General features: G+C 43.5%; 1 protein-coding gene across 6 annotated transcripts in view; it reads left to right on the forward strand.

Annotated features, from left to right (window-relative positions):
* Positions 1–23,006, forward strand: part of DCLK1 (doublecortin like kinase 1) — a 373,078-nt gene that overhangs the window by 123,295 nt on the left and 226,777 nt on the right. The gene's annotated exons all lie outside the window — the stretch shown is intronic.

The raw sequence follows: 23,006 nt of genomic DNA on the forward strand, positions 1-23,006 counted from the left end.
TAAAGCATTTGGCCCACAGCAGGCAATAAATGGTGGCTATTATTACTATTTAAAACTTATGAGTAATTTTGTTCCTGAATACACCCCGTGTTCTCTCTTTAAGATAACATGAGATTTCTTGGTTTTCTTGGTCTGTCTTCTCTCCATATTCTATTTATTCTCCCCACTCCAGCTCTTTGCCTCTGCATTTATTCAACAAATATTTATTGAGCCCCCGCTATGAGCCAGGTCCTGTTTTAGGCTATGGAGATTCTGCAATAAAGGGTAGAAGCCCCTGCTTTCACGGAGCTAATATTCTAGAACCAGCACATATTAATTTTTTGTTTTTGTAAAAAATTTTTGCCCTTTATTTGATTTTTCTCTTATGAATTCCGACAATTAAGTTCGCAAGCCAACCTGGAAGAAAAAGTGCTACATACCTCATTGCTGAATATCACTACAGTCACCATCGAAGTACTTCCCCTGGCGTCAGGGAAGCCATGCACCGACGCCAGCACCTAGTCCACCCATCAAAGCAATTATGGAACTCTTTTTCTGAAATGGCCATCAGAGCTGTCGTTGTCATTTGCTAGGTGTGACAATTAAATTCGCGAACTTGCCTCTGTGCACTTATGTGGGCGTTACTGTACAGATAACTGTATTGGAACACCCTCCCTACTCACCTGATCTGGCCCCCAGTGACTTTTTTCTTGATGAAGGAAATATTGAAAGGAAGACATATGATGACATTCAGGACATCAAGGGTCATATGACGACAGCTCCAATGGCCATTCCAGAAAAAGAGTTCCAAAACTGCTTTGACAGTTGGACTAGGTGCATAGCTTCCCAAGGGGAGTACTTAGAAGGTGACCATAGTAGGCCGGGCTTGGTGGCTCAGCCTGTCAAGTGGATTGCCCGAGCCTACGGGTTCAAGACCTGCCTGGGCAACTTGGCAAGACCTCGTCTCTACAATAAATCAAAAATTGGTTGGGCATGGTAGCGCGCACCTGTAGTTCCAGCTACTTGGAAGGCTGAGGCGGAAGGATCGTCGGAGCCCTGCAAGACAAGGCTGCGGTGGCCAGGAGCATACCACTGCACTCCAGTCTGGGTGACAGAGTGAAACTCCGACTCAAAAAAAGAAAAAAGAAGGTGACCACAGTGATATTCAGCAATGAGGTACGCAGCACTTTTTCTAGGGTGAGTTCGTGAACTTAATTGTTGGGCCTCGTAAAATTGCAGTGTCCGTGGGAGGATTTTTTATGTAAGTCAATTGCTTGCCATTGAGATTTGGACTTCTAGTGAGCCCTCTCCCCCGCTGGTGGACATAGTACCCAATGGATGGTTGCGTGCCCTTTATCCCTGCTCTCCCCAACACACTACCTCAGTGTCAATTGTCCCCACCTTTGTGCTCACATGCCCAATGGTTAGGGCCCGCTTAAGAGTGAGAACGTGAGGTCTTCAGTTTTTTGTTTCTGTGATAGTTCACTTAGAATGATGGTAATTTTAAAAAATTGTTTGAAAAATGTCCGAATTTCTATAATTTTAGGTAGTCCGCAGAAGCCCAAACATGACAGAATCATTTGGTGACCATATGTTGAATTATTAGACACAGTTCAAAAAATGATGTTGCTTTCCAAAATATAAGGTGACACTGATTCACTTCCAATAAGCAAGGACTGAGCCATATCAAGGTAAAGCATCAGACAACTATATTTTTCTGTTGTTGTCAGTTACATGATTTTTCATATTTAATTTTTCTTTTTCATTTTGTTTCTTTTCAGAACCGCTACTATTATTTAGAACAAACAAGACTCTCTAGAGTAAAGTTAACAAAAAGATATACCATTTTATTTACTCATTGCTCTTTCTTTAATAAGAAAATTTCAGTTTTGAATGGCAAAACCCATATGTGCTCATTATTAGAAAAATTAGAAACATGAAGTGCAGATAATTAAGTTTCAAAAGTCGTAACTACTTTCATAATATTGCTATTATATCCTTCCAAACTTTTGAATGCATCCATATATCTTTTAGAAGAATGGAATCAGATGTGCATTTTGTTTTGTGACCTTTTCACTTATCAATATATTGTGTAGGTTTTTCAGTTAGTATTCTTTAATGTAATTTGTATAGGCTATGTATATTTGGATGGAGGCAATTTGATTTACAGTGCCAGTACCTTATTGTCACCTGTTTATTTTGTTTCCAGTCATTTCATTCTTTATAAGAAATTCTGCCACGAATTTTGGTCTTGTAGCAGATGCTTCATATGTCCTCAACTATTTTCTTATGATAAATTCTGAGGACGTAAATTGAACAGGTTTTCACGGCTCTTGTTATATGTCATAAAATTGCTTTCCACGAAGATTTTTAAAAAAATTACAGTTCTCCAGAGTATATGAAAATACATATTTCTCCAAACCCTAATAATATGGAAGATGGCAAATTGGATCTCTCTCTCTCTCTCTCTCTCTCTCTCTCTCTCTCTCTCACACACACACACACACACACACACACACACACACACACACATACACACACACACACGTGTCCTGTGACTCTTTGATTGGAAGCGTCTGTGGCAGGGTGAAAGTCTTCAAGGTCATTTTCTCCTCCCTGGTCTCCTCCCCAAGGTTTAGCGCCAGGAACATTCTGAGCCTGGAAAATTTAGATCATAGTAACCAAAGTCACATGAGGTTGATTGGAATCAGGTTGGCATCAGAAAGTTCATTCAGTAGCTTATACAACTGGATTTCCAGTCTCAGATGACATCGGATTGTTTAGAGAATTGGACTGATAGCTGAGAAGAGAACACAAGATTAGACCTGCCTGGACCAGACATGACAGCTTTGATCACAGGAAAAAGGGAGAGGGCAGGGGCAGAGGCCACAGCAGGGGCCACCATGACAAGGCTTCTCCCAGCCCTCAGGATGCAGCCAAAGCTTCCCTTAGAGTTGGAATGGCACTTTTGTGGATTTCTTAATTACTGTGGGTCTTTTGGAATTTATTTATTTATTTATTTATTTATTTTGAGTTGGAGTCTCACTGTCTCCCAGGCTGGAGGGTAGTGGCATGCTCATGGCCACCACAGCCTCGACCTTCTGGGCCCAGGCGATCCTTCTGCTTCAGCCTTCCAGGTAGCTGGAACTACAGGCGTGTGCCACCACGCCCGGCTAATTTTTTTATTTATTGTAGAAATGAGGACTCGCTGAGTTGTCCGGACTCATCTCGAGCCCCTGGTCTCAGGTAGTCCTCTTGTCTTGGCCTCCTAAAATGCTGAGATTACAGACTTGAGCCTCTGCACCCGGATTCTTTCAGAATTTATGATTTATTTGGCTAATTTCTAATAGGATTTAAAACAATAGATAATGAAATCATGTAGTTATTGGGCACCATAATGGTAGCTGGTTGAAAGGACCAACAATCCGTATGCACACTCGCGCGTGCACACACACATACGTGCAAGCACACATTTGCAAATGAGCTGAAGATGGCATTTTTCTACTGGACTCAATGTTTTTTTTATAGGCTGGTCACGGTGGCTCACATTTGTGATCTCAGTGCTGTGGGACGCCGAGGCAGAAGGATTATTTGAGACCAGGAATTTGAGACAGGCCCGGGCAACAGAGACTCTGCCTCTACAAAAAGAAAAAAATTAAACTTTAGCTGGGCATAGTGGCACATGTCTGTAGTCCCAGCTACCTAGGAGGCTGAGTGGGAAGATCTCTTGAGCTCAGGAATCTGAGGCTGCAGTGAGCTATAATTATGCCACTGCACTTCAGTCTTTAGACAGGGCAAGACCCTGTCTCTAAAAAATATGTGTTTTATAATTCTTGACCTTCCAGCAAGGATAATCTTCTCTGTGTGTCCCAATATAAAACTATACCCAATTTTTCTGGCTGATTGCTTAAAATGCTTCATTGGAGAACAACATTCTAATACAATATTAGCATTTCAATAACTGTTGAAACTCTAAAAAAAAAAAAGTGCCATCTCTCCAAAAGAATCTGTTGGTACTTAACTCTCAAGGATAAACTTAGCTGTATGAATTATTTTGCAATACATTTCAAATTCATTTTATTCTCTAGTACATATTATTCTAGCAAATATTTGTTCCTAGGTTTTACTGGAGAAATCCTTTGACTTAAGTTAGATGATACCAAATTGAAACTCAGAACTATTTTTAGAATTTAAAAGTTGTTAGCACATTGAATTGACTATGTTGTACTTGTTTTAGAAATATTTGTCACCTCACTTGGCTGAAGTAAGGGAAAATGTTGAAAAGACAAAGAGCCTATGCTAGTATATTTTGGGATTTGCCTAACCCAAGCCTTGAGTTGACCACCGCCAAGAATAGAAATGGGATATTTCTTATCACACATTATACCTAGCCTCATGAACACAGTTGCTGTTTTTAAAGAGATTGTCTTTTACCCAATCTCTTCATACTCCTAAAGAGGGATAAGGCAGATAATCAAAGCTAAAACAGTTCTTTGTACAACAACAAAAAGACAAGAGAATGTCTAAGCTTCATCTAGTTGATACTGAAAAGAAAGCAAGCAAAGCTTCCAATTAGCTTGATTTGTACAATGATGGGCTTTCATTCCCAGTTAATTAAGAAGGATTCAGTAAGATCCAGGCCATGGTTTCTGACCTTTCATCTTTCAAGGGAAAAAAAATTGCACCCACCAAATAAAAGGAAACCTTTGTTTAGAGATTTTCCAGGGTGATGAGTCTTACATTTAAAAAAAAATCTTGTATTCTCAAACAGGTCTTCTTTTGTACATCCTTGGATTATCATTCGCAGAGCACACATCGCATTCTTTTATTTGAAATCCAGAGTCAGTGAGATGTCTTCTAGCAGACAAGGGGTATGTTGTCGGGATTCCATGCTTAAGGAGCCCCAGCAAGCTTAAGAGGTCAGGGATGGAAAGGACCAGAGAGGGCACCTGGCCCCAGCCCCTTCTGCCACAGATGAGGAAACTGAGGTCCAGGTAGGGATGGCCCCCACAAGATCACAAAAACAGAAAGTTCTGGAACCTGCCTGCTTGATTCATAGACAGCTGCTTTTTTCTGTTTAACTCTATTGCTTGGTGTTGCTGAAAGAACTACTGTTCTTTGCTCAAAAATGTTGCACTCTTCTTTGCCATTAGATGTTTCTTTTGACACTATGTTTTCTTACTGCTCAGGAACCGGTTATGTGTACTTTTAGAGCAATCTGAAGAGTACATACTTAATGCATTGCCAATATGAGTATGTGAGTAAAATCCATATTTGCCCATTCAGTTAACCAATGTGTATTGGATGTCAGCTATGTGCTGAGTACCATCAATACCAAATCAAATAATAGACAATCTTGCAATTATATATAGGGAAGATTTTCAGAGCTTTTGTGTTGTTGTTTTTTGTTTTCTTGAAAAACATCATATGGTGAACATGAAGTACTTATTCTAGATGACTTTATTGTATTTATCATGTCTGAATTCCCCATTAATGTTTTTCAGGTGACTTTTAAACTTGAAGTTAGGTTACTTTCAATGATTTCAGTGATGGCATTTAATAGTATATAAATGATACATAATGCCAGTTTATATGATGATATTTAAGGTTGCTTTTAGGTGATGGAGGGATAGCCATGTGATGGAGGGATGCCAGGAAAATATGGCATCCTTCTCTTTTTTTAAATTATAAAGGTGTGAGGTACAATTCAGGGTTAGGTATACATACATTGATTATACAGGTACCCTTGTGGATGATGTGTGCCCCTTCCTCCCCTGGCAGTTTCCCTCAACTGCCAATCCCACCCTCCCTCGGCATCCTTTTCTTAATGCCACTTTGCAAATGAGAACTGTTACAAATAATAAAGCCAGCAGTTCATGGAGCCTGTCCTCTGCAATGTCTGGTGGCTGCTGATGTGCCCGGGCCCTTACCCTTCCTTCATCCTCACCCCAAGAACCACTGTCAACTGGGACCTGCCAGAGAGAGTTCTAGCAGCTTCGTAACCAAAGAGAGCTGACTTGGTTTCGGTCCTCAAGTTATGAAAGAAACTCTAGGACTCTCAGGCAAAAAGAAAACTGGCAGTCGCACATGAGTGCCAGTGAGGGCTATCAGAATAAGAAGCCGTCACTGAGAAGAAGGGTCATGCAGAAAGCCTCTTTGATGGTACGGGGTTTCGGGTCAACCTTGAGGATTAAGTGGAAGGACTGGGAAAACATGGTAGGCCAGCCATGTGATGGAGGGATACCAGGCAAGGTTAGGAGTAATGTAGGGAAAGGCCTCGCTCGCTTGACACAGGCTGACAGTTACCTGCTTCCCTTCCTTTTTTCAGACACGTCTTACCATAGTCACCATGCCAGATGCAAAATGTCACTCCCCAGAACGTAAGACTTTTTGGGGTGGATTGGGAGAGTTCGGCCATGATTGCTATTGTTTTTGTACAAAAGCCAGTTGTTCTGTAGTCAATAATCTAGGATGAGCTCTGACTGAAGGTGCCAGACCACCAAGCATCATCATCCCATACAATCTCCTGATAGGCTTTCTCTCGCCGATTTCGTCACAGGAGAGTCTGGTACTAGGATGTAGTTAAGTGGCAGTAATGAGCAGAATGTTTATTTGAATATGACTGTTTTTAATTTCCAACCTCAGAGTAGCTCCCTGTTTATGCCAAGAAACAAAGCCAGAAAGAGTGAGTCAGAGGGCTCAGGTTAAAGGTTCTGTCTCCCTGCCAATGGGGAAGACCCTGTCCAGCCAGGTGGAAAGAGGGCGGTTTCGTGCTGGGCCTGAGAGGAAGGAGTAATGTTTTTCTATTCCAAATTGTCCTTGAAGGGTCTGAAGTGAAAAGAGAGATGGAACACAGAGATGGAACAGCCACCAATACCACCGACTTCCACCTCAAGAAACAGTGTTGGCAAACCTTTGGAAGACTTAGGAGGATTGAATTCAGTCCATCCCGGCTCTAGAATAACGTGGCTCTCATTTGTGCTAAGTGAATGTCTTGTCTATTCATGACACAAAAGAAGTGTAACTTTGGAAACAAAGATATGGGGAAATTCTAAAATTGTACTTGAAAATCAAAATCCTTTATCATCGTTAAAATTAATGATTATCTTATTCCCACCTGTTTTGGATTCACTGCCTAGAAAGTAGTAAATGTTCAATATATTTTCATAGTGAAACCTGTAGTCTTAATAATAGCAACTTTATGTGACTGCAGCTTTCTGAATTGCACATTCTTATTTTATCTGGAAATATTTTAGGGTGTAGTTCTAAAAAGATGACACTTTTTTGACGCACATTCACAATAATAACATTATCCTTTGTTCAACAGATTTTCACTGAATGTCTACAATGTGTGTGGCAGTAAGCAAGTTTCTGCCAGGGAAACCAGGAGAGCCGGATGGATAAAAAGAGAGGGAAGAATTTCTTGGTTGCCCAGAAATGATCAAGAAGAGAGGAGTAGAAACTTGTGGTCAGAGTGGACCCCAGAGTTTGGCATAAGTAGGATGATTCTGAGTGGTTGAGTTGGAGGGGAAGGAAGATTGGTAGAGTTCAGGAGGCTGGAGGACAGGGACGCGAGGAGGCATCAATATGGGTAGCAGAGGCCTGCGTTCATGGGAGGCATTGAGTAGGAAGGAGGCCAGCCACTTACGAAGGGCCTCTGTTTTTCTTTTTAGGATGTTAAAAAGCAGATCTGTTTAAAAGCATTTCTTCTTTAATAATTACTTCTGGCCGGATGTGGGGGTTCATGCCTATAATCCCCCAGCACTTTGGGAGGCCAAGGCAGAAGTATTTCTTGAGCCCAGGAGTTGGAGGCTGCTGGTGAACCTTGATTGGGTCACTGCACTCTGGCCTGGGCAACACAGTGAGAGCCCCCCCAAAAAAAATCTACTCAAAAAAAAAAATTCTACTATTTATCAAAATGTTTTGCATTTTTCTGACAGTAGGAGTCTACTTTTGTCATGCTTTTCTGCTCTATCTTAAGGACATTTTTAGACAGTTTTTCTTCCAAGACTTCTGTAATTTCTCATAATTTTTAATCTTCTTAAATGAATTTTAATTATTTTTAAACTTTAGAGCAACTGAAGGGATAGCAAGATGCCCACAAAGGGAGGCAGTAACTAGTCACTGAGGAAGGTGGGAGAGAAGGGGGGGACTGCATTGCACAGAAAAATTAGGTGGTGCTACTCACACGATGATCCCAATCCAGTCAGCAACTGAATTGCACTTAGCAAGAAAGTAAACTGATTGCAATTTACTTATTTATTGTTTAATAATAAAGATGAGTTCTCACTGTTACCTAGGCTGGTCTTAAACTCCTGGCCTCATGCAGTCCTCTGGCTTCTGCCTCTGAAAGGGCTGGGATTACAGGCAGGAGCCACCGTGCCCAGCCTGGGTGTAGTATAGATTAAATTTCTGTGATTAAAGTATGAAGCAAAACTTCTAAACCTCAGACTACTGCAGCAAGCCAACCAGAACACCTCAGAACCTATATATTCTGGTTAGTCAAAGTATTTTGCTGTATAATGGAACAGAGCAATTGACAGTAATTAATTTATGAGACACATACTTTTTTGTTTGGTTGTTGTTGGTTTTTTTGCTTGGGTTTGTTTTGGGAGGAGTTTTCTTTTATATCTGATTTAAAGACCACGTCATTGAAAGTTTTATGACTTACAACCTTATTTGGAACTTTCTGGATGAGAAAGGATGTTTTCACTACAAATCAGTTATTTTCAGATTAGGCCTACCCCACTAATCAAGCCAACACCACTTCAAGATTATCAGTATTAAAAACTACTGGTCGATGTAAACATGTGATTGGCTGTTTAACTGTTTTCCCTTGTCAGAATGAAGTCAGTCCTTGAAATTAGAGCCATGCTTGTTCTGCTTCCACTGGAAAAAGCCGAGAAAGTGAAAATGCTTTTTGTCCCTAAAGCAAGTTTTTCAACCTTCTGCCCTGCCTTGATTTTGTTTTTCTCCTAAAAATGAGAGATGAGAAAAAGAGATTAGAGATAATTATATCAGCCTAAGTTTTGGTTAGATTGGGGGCTATCTTCACTTGTAAAAAATTCTCATCTTTCCTTATCATTAAAAGGAATTTGATTAAGACAGTGAGTGCTCATACTTGGTGGAGAAGATCATGAGATCATCCAAGATGGGCTATGGATGAGTCTGACATTGGATTTAATTTCAAATCACAAGATGTAGCCCCAGGAAAGAAGAGCCATTCTGGACACTGATTGGCTTTTTCATTCTGCATTCAGCTCAAAGCTTCATTAAACTCTGTTCCTAGCGAAGAGGAGACTTTTCCCTCATGCAGATGTAGGGAAGTGATTAAGGAGCTTTCAAGGGCTTAACTGTATGCAAAGTAAATAGCCCAGAAATCAGTGATTTAAAAAAACAAAACTCTAAGTAAATAGATACAGCTTTGTAGCCAACAGGTCAGATGCTCACTCTCAGTATTTAAGTGGGCAAAAATGAAATTGCACTGTCCACAGGGATAAAAGCAAAACATGTACAGAAGATGATACATAGAGTGGACTGTACCCTTCAGATAAGTGGTGCATTGTTCAGGGTTCTCCAGAGAAACAGAACCAACAGGATATGTATATATGTGGAGAGAGATTCATTTTAAGGAATTGGCTCACGTGAATATGGCGACAAGAAGTTTGAAACACACAGGGTGGGGCAGCAGATGGGAGATCCAGGGAAGAATTGGTGTTGTAGTTTGAGTCCGAAGATTGGGCTGGCAGAATTCCCTCTTGCTCTGGGAGGTCAGTCTTTCCTCTATTCTGCCCTTCAACACATGAAGTGCACCTGCATTGCAGAAGGCACTCTGCCTTACTCAGAGTTACCTATGTCAATGTTCATCTCATCTAAAAGCATCCTCACAAAAATACCCAGAAGAGTGATTGACCACATATCTGGGCCCTGTGGCCCAGCCAGGATGAAATTAACCATCACAAATGGGCCTGGACGACCTTGCCCCTGGTGCTGTTTGCAACTTTGGCAGGAATGAAGGACATAGAAGAGAGCCCTCCATCTGTTTCTCCTACTTAAAGCATTGATGATTTGATTTAAAATGAAAATCGATTGAAAATACTGTTGGCCTTAAGTAAGGTCTAACAAAGAAGACATTTTAGGAAAACTGTCTTAATCTGATTGCTTATGTTAGATACGTTTCTGCTAGATTTGCATCTACAGTAATACCAGCAATGAAACAAAGACTTGGATTAAAAATGTATGCACTCCTACACGTGGGTTAGTTTGTATTCGTTCAGGTTGTCTGTCACAGCCTGCCACTAAAACTAAGCAATCTTTTATTATTTGCTCACCTGTGATTTAGTCAAGAAAGTGAGAATATGGTAATTTTCTGGTAATCATCATTGACATTGAAAAGCCTTCCAGATTGTTCCTCAGAATCTGAATTGGCCTCTGTAAAAATAAAGGAAGACTCAGGAACATGTATATATATATAAAAGTAGCAAATGTTCTTCGTTCTGGTTAATGAAGTGGTTTCCTTCTCTTTGTTCGCAGATTTATTTTCATTTTTTTATTATATGTATTTTGGTATGGCCCAGGAAAAATATTTCTCCATATTAACTAGTGTATTGGACATGTACAGCGTTAGATTTAGAGAACTTAGATAAAGTGAACTTAGTTTACTCAAATAGTAAGTCATTTCTCCCACTGAATCTTTGTAGACACTGGCATTTCGATTGCATCTTTACAGTATGATGTTAAAAAAAAATAGGCAATATTGGTAATTTGATGTTTAAAAAAAAAGAAAACTCTTATAGATGTAATAGAATGTAGAAGCTTTGTCTCTTCTTGGAGCAGAGATTTGAAAAAGAAAAGGAAGAAAGCCGACCCCTACAAAGCTACCTTTGAGAATACGTGGAGAAAAATCATTCAGAGCATATGATCTTTGGTGAAAATTCACAAATTGCTCTTCATGGAGTTCTGAACTTGTGTCATATCTGCATTTTAAAATTGAACTTGCCCCAGTTCCAACCTGGATGCTTTTGAATGGGTCTTCATTGTGGGCCGTGTCTTACTGCCTTCCTCTGTGCCTTTCATTGCTGATTTATGTCAATTGCTTTTAAATGCATTGTGGTATTTGGGCAGTGGATAAGATAGTCATGTCATTGCATGCTGGTTGCTTAATGATGCAATTGCTTGAAAATTTAAAGCCCATAATAGCTTCAAGTCAGGTTCAAAAGTTTATGTATCATGCCAGACATTTGAAGACTGAATCAGAGCCCGAATACTGCCAAAATCATGCCACATTTGTCAAGCTTTGTCTTGGGCAAAGCTGCTGGGAGCCTCCCATTCATCGGAGCCAGTCACTGATAATGGAGCTTGAAGGAACATGAAATATATTTTCTAAAGGAACAGACAACTTCACCGGTTGGCTGCCTTCTTTTTATTTTTAGCATAATTACTAGGGGCAAAGTGTCTTGCAAAATTGGTATCTTATATTAACTTTGAGTCTATATCCTTGTGAGATGACACAAGGAAGTTTTATTAGTTAAGAATATGGGATTTGGCCAGGTGCAGTGGCTCACACCTGTAATCCCAGCATTTTGGGAGGCCAAGGTGGGAGGATTGCTTGAGCCCAAGAGACCAACCTGGACAACATAGCAAGACCTTGTCTCTGAAAAATTAAAAAATTAGCCAGGTGTGGTGGCACGCACCTGTAGTCTCAGCTACTCAGAAGTCTGAGGCAAAAGGCCCAGGAGGTTGAGGCTTTGGTGAGCCATGATGGTGCCACTGCACTCCAGCCTGGGTGACAGCAACCCAGACCCAAAAAAGATATGTATATGTGGTTTGAGATCAGTTGAGCATGATTCTTTTGGGTTTTTCTTGTGAGCCATAATGTGATTGACTATTCTGTGGTATGGGAAGCTTCTAGCAAGAAAAGCAGCTTCAGGAGAACTGCTTTTACGCTTGCATTTTATCTAAATTACTTGATTTCTACCACAACATTCATCAGTGCACAGATTTCTGCTACATAGAAAATTTCAGAATCGCTGCCTAACTGGAATACCTCTATCCAGCCTGGAGCTGAAATTGTTAAGTGTGATGGATTCTAAAATCACCACACCCCAACCTTTTCCTGCTAAGTGGCCTAGGTTTTTGGTGTTTTGTTTTTGTTTTTGTTTTGAAGGCTGCATGGAACTTTTCCACCTTTCTTCTTTCCAAAGGGTTCATACCCGTTCTAGCATCTCAAAAGGACATTTTTGCAGATGAGAGAAAAGGACTTGGAAGTCTTCTGAAATGTTAGAAGGGCTAGAGATGGTAACTGGTCACTTCTTCTCATTCTTTCTGCCTTTCACGTTCCATTCTCTGCTCCTACAAGACCCCGACTTGAAAAGAGGAAATGAAATATGGCAGCCTCAAGCCTTCTCACTTGTCCTAGCTCCTTTTTCATGAATATTCAGAGAGAACAACTGAATTAGAATGCTGTGATACCTGCCCAGGATATGGTCAGCTGGTTCCTAAAATGTCTCTGAAGCACCATGTGAGATGCAGTTCTGATTAGGTTGTGGCTAGATATCTTTATTATCATCATCCAAAAATGTTCATTAATTCTTCATGTGTATAGGACTTTGTAATTCATAACAGACTCACTCGACTTGATCCTTATAGCCACCTGGTAATGAACGCAAGGCAGGTATTATCACCGTCATCCTCCCGGTTGTGTAGATGTGGAAATTGAGGAAGAGAGATTAAACTGAGTATGAGAGGTTAAATTGCTCTCGAGTTTTCACAGTTAACAAGTGGCAAGTCTAAGACAAAACATGTTCCGCCCTGTGCTTTTTCTGTATTTCATGTTGCCTCCTGCCTGCTGTGGGCAGACTTTAGCATCTTGGGGGAAGAGAAGAGTATAACGTCCCTGCTCTCGGTGAGCTCGAGGTCTGCTTGGAGAGGCAGAACAGAGATGTAAAAGAGACAAGAGTCCAAGGTGGGCTGTGCTAAGTGCTACGTGAGTGGTTCTGACTTGCTGCAGGCGTGTCATGTGGGAGAGGTGGCCGAGGGGAGGGAGGGACAGCAGACAAAGCTTTAGGGAGGAAGCGAACTGGAGTTGGGTCTTGAAAGGAGACCAGGCCTTAGGTGAGAGAGCAGAGCGGCTTGAGCAGCAGCATCTGGGAAACAGACGCACATGTCAGTGCGTAGAAGGCTGAGCAAGCAGTTTCACCGGACCCGCATCCGGGAGTAATTGGAAAGAAGGCTGGAAAAACACCATAAGTGCCAGGATGTGAAAGATCTTGAAAGCCTGAATTTGGGCTTCATCCATTAACTAACAGAAAGACATCCAGGGCCTCCGAGCAGTAGCTTCATCGGTATAAATGATTAGATACTGTAATTGCAGACTGGGAGTATTATATCAGTGCAGTTCATAAAGACAGGAGAGTTGAAATGAAGGAACGAATGACCAGATGACACAAAGGAAAGAATCAATAGGATTTTTAGGGGAAAGAGGAAAAATAGAGTGAGCGTATCATTTATGGTCATTCAGGACATTTTCTAGGACAAATGCTTGACTAGTCAGGAAGCTGAGAAAACAGACATAAACTGGGACTATTCCAGGAAAACTGGGCACATGATCTTACTGGTTAAGAATGATACTAAGATTTTGAGACTGGGGCAATTATGGTGTCATTGATAGATGGAGGAACACCAGCAATGAAACTTCTTTTATGGAAAGCCCAATGACTTCAGCTTTTAGCTTCTTGAGGGCAGTGGGGTGTCAGGAGGAGATTTCTGGGGGAAATTAGAAATGCACAAAGTTGTCTATATAACCTCCTGTTTTCATCTTTCACTATCCTTCTCCCCAGCCTTACCAAAAAGCACTTTCTCTTAAAGAAAGCAAAAGAAGTAAGGAATGCAGCCACTTCCTAGTGTGGACATGTTGTGATTCTTCCTTTGGCAACTTGAGCCTGGCTGTGCTGTCAGGCACTCATCCTTTTTGTCAGTCTGCCTTGCAAAAGCAAAACTTTGCACATTTTCCCACATCAAAGGGGATGACTTGTCTCCTAAGTGGATTCCCACTACTTTGAGTTTCAAAACAACTGGATTGAATGCTGCCTGTCAGCCTGTTAACAGGAGGAAGTGTGAACTAGAACGGTATGAGTGTGGGAACTACTCTTATCTGTGATTTAGTTATAGCTCAGAAAGGATTTGGCCATGAGCTATCTGTTGCCTTGGGTCTTCTCAGAGAGGCAATTAAACCAGAATATACTCAGCCAGTGTAATCATAAAACATCATTTTTATGATTAAAAATGTCATTTAGATTTTTATTTGACATTTTAGGTGATTTATATGGCACTCTCCAGACATTAGAAAAAGGTTTATCAATGCTATGTTTAAGATTTTGCTAGTATTCCTCCCAAACAGATGAGCAGCTTGTTACGTGAGGTTAGAACAGGGTGGGCAGCTTCAAGCTCCCAAAATGATCTTGAACCAGATCTGGATTTGCCAATGTGAGGGTAGAAAAATATCTTTTCCTCACTCATCTTAGGTTCTTGACTAAGGCCCCTATGATAAAAGACAGAAAGCATATAAATTTACTTAATATAAGCTTTATGTTGACATGGAAACTCATAAGGAAGGAAGGGAAGACCCCAAAGAAACAGTGAAACTTGGGTTCTTCTAGCTAGGTTTGTTGAAGAGTAGACAGTCATGAAGAAATGTGATTGGACACAGGGAACGGTCTGATGGGGATAGACGGGGGAAACTTAGCAAGGCCTGTTTGTTCAGATTCTTCCTGGCATCTATGTGTCTTAGACCGTTTTCCTCCAGGTACCGGGAGGGCACCTCTCACAGGAGGGTGTTATGACCTGCTTCAGGGGAAGGACAGAAAATCTTTCCTAGGTATTCTGATCTGTTTTAGGGGACAAGGGGAGGGGTGGGGGAGGTGAGAGTAACCTTTCTGCTTTTTCTCAAATGCCAAGGTACCCCATTTTGGGCTGGCAAGTCCTGAACCCCATTACCAAGGAAAGGATATGTCCTCTCACCTCCTCGGGAACCAGGTCTGCCAGGAATCCTGAGGCAGTCACCACCTGTCACAGGAATTTGAAAATGTCACTTTCCACAGGCATTATGTACAAGGGAATTCATCAGATTCACAATAGTTGGGTTGAAATATTCAAATATACCTCCTTAAAAAAATGTCCCAGGGTTGGATATCTGTTTAAAAACCAGCAAAAATAGTAACATACGATATCTTGCTTGGGGCTCAAAGTGAGCTTGGAAGACTTCTGCCCTGACTTGCTCCGGAGTGTTGACGGAGAATAACCAGCTTTACACAGATGGTGTGAGGGGCCCAGAGATTTCCAAGCCCAGCTGAAGGTCATACACACAGCATCTATGAACAAGTGGAGAAGTGGTGATATTAGCCACTGGCTCCGGGTACAAAGCAGGTTCAGAAAAGGGTAAAACATGTGGTTGGGATCGGCCAGCTGTGGCCCGTGGTGGAATGGGATCCTGAAAGCCTTGTTGCAGCAGAAGATGTACAGAGGGGCTGGGCTCACACCTGGCATCCCAGTATTCGGGGAGACCAAGATGGGAGGTTTGCTTGAGCTCAAGAGTTCAAGACCAGCTTAGCAAGACCTTGTCTCTATAAAACTTTTTTTAAGTTAGCCAGGCAAGGTAGCATGCACCTATAGTCCCAGCTACTCAGGAGGCTGAGGTGGAAGGATTGGTTGAAATATAGCGCAGGAGGTCAAGGCTGCAGTGAGCCATGATTGTGCCGCTCCACTCCAGCCTGGGTGAGAGAGTGAGACTCCAACTCAAAAAAGAAGAGGGAGAAGAGGGAGAGGAAGAAGATGGAGAAGGAGAAGGAGAAGAAGGGAGAAGCAGCATGGAGGGACCTTAAGAGGCCAAACTGAGAGCAGTGGGGAGGAGCCTGGAGCGAGGAAGAGGAAGGAGGAGAAAGAAAGAGGAGGAAAGAGAGAGAGAGAGAAAAAAAGAAGAGGGAAGAAGCAGCACGAAGGGACCTTAAGAGGCCAAAGGGGGGGCGGGGGAGGAGCCTGGAGCCAAGTGGGACCACCGATGTCTGAGAGTGCCACAGAGCGCCCCCTCTGGAGAGAGAATGTGCTCTGGGCCATTCGGAGGGATGCTGGCAACTTGCCCACCTTAGCCAGGTGTGACAGATGCTGTTTCTCGCAGTAAGAAAAGCAGCCTGGTCCTTTGTCCACCAGTTGCCAAAGCCTCTCCGTTGCCTTTCTGTACTTTAAAACTCCTACTACCCAGAAATGGTCCCTAGTGACAAAATGGCTGACTCTATAAACTCTTGGGCTGCCTTTGAAAGGTGTGAAGCCTGGCATTCTCCTTGGCAGGAGGTGGAAAGGATTGCTTCAAAATAGACACAGGGTTGGCCGTGGGTCTTCAGTGTTTCAAAAATGTAGGTGGTGAACAGATGCCATGAGTGTAGTATTAAAAAATATTACTTAAATACACATAAATGCTAGCTATTTTTTAATTTGTATTTTGGAATCTAGTATTAGTATAGTATGTATATTAGTTATTTTCCCAGCTACTCAGGAGGCTGAGGTGTTTAGGATTAGTATATAGAGTATAGAGTGGACTCTGATATTCAAATAAATCCAATTTTATGTGCTTAGGAACAATTAACACAGATTTAAATAGGGAGACATTATTGAGAACTAGGACCAAGGTCTACGAATATATTTTCCATGCGTGTTACAGTCTCTTCATGAGTGAGCCTTTAAATATAATTTTCATATATTTAGTAGACATATATAAAAGAGTGTAATTAAGACTGCATGCCCCAGAAGCTGTGCTTTAAAAAAAAAGAAATATCTGGCTCCTATCAACTCTTAGTTTATCACATATCAGTTATTTTTTAGGATTAAAGATTTTTTTCTAAGATGAGAAAAAATCTTTATGAAGGTCATGTTTTGCCAGGCATGGTGGCTTACTCCTGTCATCACAGCAACTCCAGAGGCTGAAGTGGGAGGATCCCTTGAGGCCAGGAATTCAAGACCAGCCTAAGCAACCCAGCAAGACCCCATCTCTACAAAAGCATTTAAAAAGAGACAATTAACCAGTTGTGGTGATATGCCTGTAGTCCCAACTACTTGGGAGGCTAAGGTTGGAGGATTGCTGGAGCCCAGGATTTGGAGGCTGTAGTGAGCTATCATCATGCCACTACACTCCAGCCTGAGTGACAGAATGAGACACTGACTCTTACAAAAAATAAAGTCATGTTTTGAAATTCAAAAATATAGATCTTTTATAAAAATTAATTTTATAGACTTTTCATACATCAAAAGGGAATCTGTAGAAGGGAGATAGTTCACTCCGGAAGAACAGTACCCAACAGGCATTGGAGAGTAAAATGTCATGAATACTGTACCCCATGGTCCTCCGACTCATGGGATAATCTGTACAGTTCCTAATTTGCCATTTGTTGAAAGTTCCTGTTTACATTGCAGAGGATGGGCCTGCAGGCCAGAGGCCACTAGTGTGTCATTTTTGAAGGCTGTGTAAATCCTGGGGTCTGCCTCCTGGTGGCGTGTGCTGATGGTGCCCTGTGTGCTTTTCCAGGCAGGCGCAGTGATTCAGGTCTCCTGAATGTTCTGGGCTGCAGCCATTTCCTACTGCAAATGAATAATGAATGAGCAGTGGGTAAAAGCTAATGGTTCAAGATAAAATCAGAAGCTCATTGCAACATAGGTAATCGTCCTTTGTCACATCCATGGAAACTGCCATTTGTCAAGACGTGCTTGTATTTCAGAGGACAGTGAGGAGGGACCAGTTTCTGTAGCTTCAGGTCAGCTGTTGAAAAATAGATTTAAGAAGCACAGATTGAGACAGAGAATGAATACAGAGAAAGCAATCTGCGTTCCGGGAGGGGGTACGGGGGGGGCTCTGTTAGGGCATTCTTTGGGGTTTTTTAAAAAAATAGATCCTACATGGTATAATCATTTTGGATTGAAAATTGAGTTAATGCTTTCCTCCGCCAACATGGTGACTTGGCATCCCGGTGGGCCATGGACGGAGTGGGTGAGCGGACCTCTTCCGGGGGGTGCTCCTGGGATGCGGGGGGGTGGGTTGGCACTGGCGTTTGAGAGGGCACAACAGCTGGCTGCACAGCACTGGTACAAAACGGGCTCCGCACCTCACACACGCATCAGGGACACATGGTTGCCAGCTCCCTGGACGTGTGGTCCTCACTGCAGGCCCTGATGTCAGCATGCTGTAGTCATATGGGGGGCCAATCTCGTGCTGCAGCCTGGCGGCAGGTGGGGTGGGAAACAGTCTGTTTAAGCCCTGAGTATGGTGGTGCTCCAGCCATTCAGGGGCGGAGGGAGGAAGCAGTACCTGGCCAGTCTTGTCCCATCAGGGCTAACTGGGAGGTGCCAGGGAAAGAGGACAATGATAAGAAGGGGCAGAGGTCACTCCAAAGCAGGGCCCAGGAATAGGTCCTGCAGGCGGCTGGGGCTGCCCTCACCAGCACAGCAGTCAGGAGGATGACCTGAGACTGGGGACCCCCAAGGACGGGGTGCTCTTGGGCCCTAGAGGAATAAACATGGGAAGTAGTAAGGAGACCATGCCCTAAGAGCTGTAGAAAGGTTCAGGCGTCAAGAATATATCAGAAAAGCAACTCTTAGTACCAAGCACTTCCGGCCTTTGAAGCACGTCATATTGTGTTGCCTAAAAACTGAGGAAAAAGAAGGAAGTTTTGTTGATTTTGCCTCCATCTTATCTCCCTACTTGTGGCCTCGTTACTGGCATGGGTTAAGTGTCTTCTCTCAGCCTCTTTTTATTTCTTCTGTGAAAAGGCCAGGCAGAGGCACACCCTTAGGGTCATTCTGAATATGAAATGAGAGGCTGGGTGCAGTGGCTCACACCTGTGATCCTCGCACTTTGGGAGGCCAAGGCGTGGAGGATAGCTTGAGGCCAAGAGTTTGAGACCAGCCTTGGCAACATAGTAAGACCCCATCTCTACAAAATATATATATATTTTTTAATTAGCCTGGCATCGTGGTGCATGCCATAGTCCCAGCTACTCAAGGAGTCTGAGTGGGGAGGATCACCTGAGCTCAAGAGGTTGAGGCTTCAGTGAGCTGTGATTGTGCCACTGCACTCTAGCCCGACTCAAGAAACAAACAAACAAAAATAAATGTGAAATGAGGCAGTACATACAAAAAGTGAAGCCGGGACTCAGCACCTCACTATGATGAGGAAAAAAAGTGTTCCTCTTCACCGAGGCAATCTGCATAAGTCTCCCCCATCCCCAGAAAAGGAGTATGGGGGGTATAATCTCAGTTTTTTGACCGGAAGCAGCTGAACCCAATTCAGATATTGCAAATCTGACTATTTTTGCAAATTCAGATGTTTGCAGATTCCTGCAAAATCTGGATTGTGCAGGGATTCCTTTTGCAGAGGAAGGAACAGCTGTGGTGCTGCTCAACTGGGCTGGTTCTAGTCTCTCGGTGACCCTTCTGGAGGGGGCGCGTCTTGGCCCAGCTGCTGGGGGGCGCAGGCACTGGGAGACTTGTGTCTTCCGTGACTGTGACAGGTCACTGATGGGTCGCCTGCTTGTGGGCCATCACCTCTGTGGAGGAGTCATTGTCTATATTTCATCCTGAGCCAGGCTCCAGTCCTTTCTAGCACGTTCCCTACCTTTTTTTCTGCTCCATTAACAAGAGCACAGGGAGAGGAGAGTCATTTTAATACTGTTCTATACAAAATAGGAGAATGGAGCTTTTACAAAAACATTGAACCTTCTTGGTGCAAACAGAGATGCCTTTAACATTGTTGTCTGGGCATCCTTGTGGTGATGAGATTTGCCTCCCCACGTCTTCCCCCCTCTCTATGGCTTGGCCGCCCCTCACTGGTCACGTGTCCTGTGCTCCACAGACATCACCCTGCCACACCCACTAGTTCACAGCCTGAGAAACCAAGTTACCTGCCAAGAAAACTGCTTACAAATGCAGCCTGCTGCTTAGGGGAGGATCTTGGATCTGCCTACGAAGATCATGGGGGTCCCATCCGTGTCTCCATTTCCCCCACCACCCTAAAATCCATTCACTCAGAGATGCAGAAAGCAGCCATTGATCGGCACAAGAAACTGTCTCAAGAAGCCAGTGTCAGATGGATGGCGAAAAGTGCTGTTTTTATGAAAGAGATGATCAGTTCCACACTCCTTAATACATGCTGTTGATTTTCTGCACTGCTCTTGAGCTGGCATGCACAAGCTGAGGTGAAGGAATGAGAGTCAAGCGTAGACCTAGGAGCAGATGTCATGGAAACTATAACTAGGTTCAAGGGGTCCTGCGTCTAGGTGTTGACTTAGTAGGGTGGGTTTGAGATTGAATCCTTGATCTCCTGGTCCTCTTCTGCAAAACAGGAATAATGCTGGTTCATCTGCCTTCTAAGTGGGGGTTAGACCTCATGAACTCTTTTTTTTTTTTTTTTTTATGAATCAGGGTCTCCCTCTGTCACCCAGGCATGATCATGGCTCACTGCAGCCTCAACCTCCTAGGCTCAGGTGATCCTTCTGCCTCAGCCTCCTGAGTAGCTGGTGCCACAGTTGTGTGTCACCACGCCTGACTGATTTTTAACAAAAATTATTTGTAGAGAGGAGGTCTCACATTGTTACCCAGGCTGGTCTCGAACTCCTGGGTTCAAGCAGTCTTCCCACCTCAGTCTCCCAAAGTGCTAGAATTCCAGGCCTGAGCCACTGTGCCTCTTGATACCTTCTCCAGCTCTGCAATTATGATTATTTGGATTTTTCACCTCTCCGTAAATCTGGGTATAAACACTGCTGTGCTGAGGATGTGGCCTTTTTCCCTGATAAAATGTCTGCTTCCATTGGAATACAGTTTTTTTGGAGGGGGGCTAGTTTCAAATTTTGAGTGAACCCTTCATGTTCTGCTAGTTGGCATTACCACCTGGCCAGAGGGGAGGAAGATTCTGGAAAGGGCCTGGAGGAGGCAGCATGGACTCAGTGGCCCCTTCCAACCAGCCGCTCCTGGGCTCTGCAGGCCCCCAAGTCCCTCAGCCCTAAGGGCAAGGCTGCCAAAGACCTTACCTTGCAGGAACACCAAAAGGGAGATGACATCAGGGTGCCATTTACTGGTGCCTGGATCACCGGCAGTTGCATTTTGGTCACTCGCCCTTTGTTAACTGCAAAATAAACAGACTCTGCAGCCGTCCTTCATGCACGGCCTTGTCTGCTGTCCTGATAGTTACATCTTGGCTTCTTATGAGTTGCATCTCATTGATCATTTCCTCAATCACCTGCCCTTTGTGTGTTAAGTGCTGCAGTTTTTCTTTCTTTTGTCTTTCTTGGATGCAAAGAGCAGGGATCAGTGTCAGATTTTCTAAAGGGGCTGCCAGTGCCACACCTGCTTTTGTTGAACCTTGGACCCGGTAGATCCTGAGGATGGCTAATCCCCTTTGCAGGAGGCTTGGTTTCCAGGGAGAACAGGCTTATTGGCTTTCCACACCTCCATCAGGGACCTCAGTGGAGGAAGTTGATGTGGAAGGGAAGTCAGCTGGTGGCAGGGCTAAATGCATCCGTATTCAGAAAGATTTCCAGATCCCCCTAATTGCTGTTTTTATTCGCAGAAGTTCTATTTTAAGCCCACACACTCACATGTGGATTGACAGGCCCCAGCCACGGGTGAGGCTTGTGTCTGTCTGTAGTGCCTGCAAATGCTCGTTTCCATGGTGACAGGAGGCACTGCAGAGACAAGATTATGGTGCTGCGGGGACCAGGATTCTGCCGCGCTGGGAGGCCTCTCAAGTGTGTATGTGTGTGTGCACACGCGTGCGATGGGAGGATGGAGTTGCTATCAAGTACCCGGTGTGAAAGCCAAGGGCAGCAGAGGTTGGGGACTTGGGAAGGGAGGGGGGATTAGCTGGTTGAGAAACCTGGGGGGAGTGAAGAGAAGAAAGATACCTGGACCAGGGGAATTCTAGAAAAATCAAAGAGTGGGAGGGAACACTGGCTGGGACAGGAAAGGGGCAAATACACGTGGAAAATGGCTTCTCTCTGCAAAACATTTTAACCCCTTCCTCGGAAAAGTTGATGGCAGCAGAATTCATCTCCCGTAGAGATGGCAAATGGGATTCAGCAAGCAGAGGCAGATGGTTTGGGTGTCAGAGTTTTTCGGGAACTTCTGAGTTGAGCCTTGGCTGCCTGCAGCCCAACTGCACCATCAGGGAGAGGAGATAGAATTGCTTTCTCACCCACTGTGGAATTTGTCTAGGAATATGAAACCATGACTCTCTGGGCTCTGCCCAGATTCTCTGAGGTGGAGAGCACCCAGAGTTGTCTCAGCAATGTCACTTGGTCTGAGCGAATGGCATGAGGCAAGTGAGACTTCGTCCAAGTGTCACAGGGGGCACAGCTGTTCTTCGGAGACCTTGAAAAGATGCCCAAAGAATTCCGTTGTATCAACGTTGACTTTGTGAAGGTTGGCTGAAGCCCTATTCTCAGCTGACAGACAGACATCTACCTTAAAGGTCAGTGACTGAAAGGGAACTTTCTGGGGTTATTCTGCTAGGCTCTGGTTATAAAAATAAATGGTTCTCCAGCACCAGACTGAGATGTATTGACAACCTGTGTGCTGCCAGCCGTGTTCACTGAGCTATCCCGCACCACTAGCGGTGATGAATATTTGCCCCATTTCACAGTTGAGGACACGGAAGCCAAAGAAATTGAGCAATTTGTCCACAGTGGAGAGGTCAAGTCAGACCCAGGTTTCAGATCGCAATTCATAGCAGTCTCCTGTAGGCACTAGTCCTTCTTTTATGCAAATCCTTAATGTCCTGATGAAAGGATTCAGGCTCAAGGGTCTCTGCTGAGCCTGAGTCTGCTTGTGTTCTTGGTCATGGAAAGACCAAGTGGTGGAGAGCGGTCCCAACATGAGCTTGAACAAGCTTGGCTCTTGGGCAGAAGTGCTTTCCAGAGATGAACTCTTTTTTTTTGAGTTGGGGTCTCACTCTGTCACCCAGACTAGAGTGCAGTGGCTGCTCCTGGCCACCG

The sequence above is a fragment of the Carlito syrichta genome, unplaced genomic scaffold (assembly GCF_000164805.1).
Source record: "Carlito syrichta isolate Samal-C Ts95f unplaced genomic scaffold, Tarsius_syrichta-2.0.1 Scaffold304601, whole genome shotgun sequence".
Taxonomy (NCBI): Eukaryota; Metazoa; Chordata; class Mammalia; order Primates; family Tarsiidae; genus Carlito; species Carlito syrichta.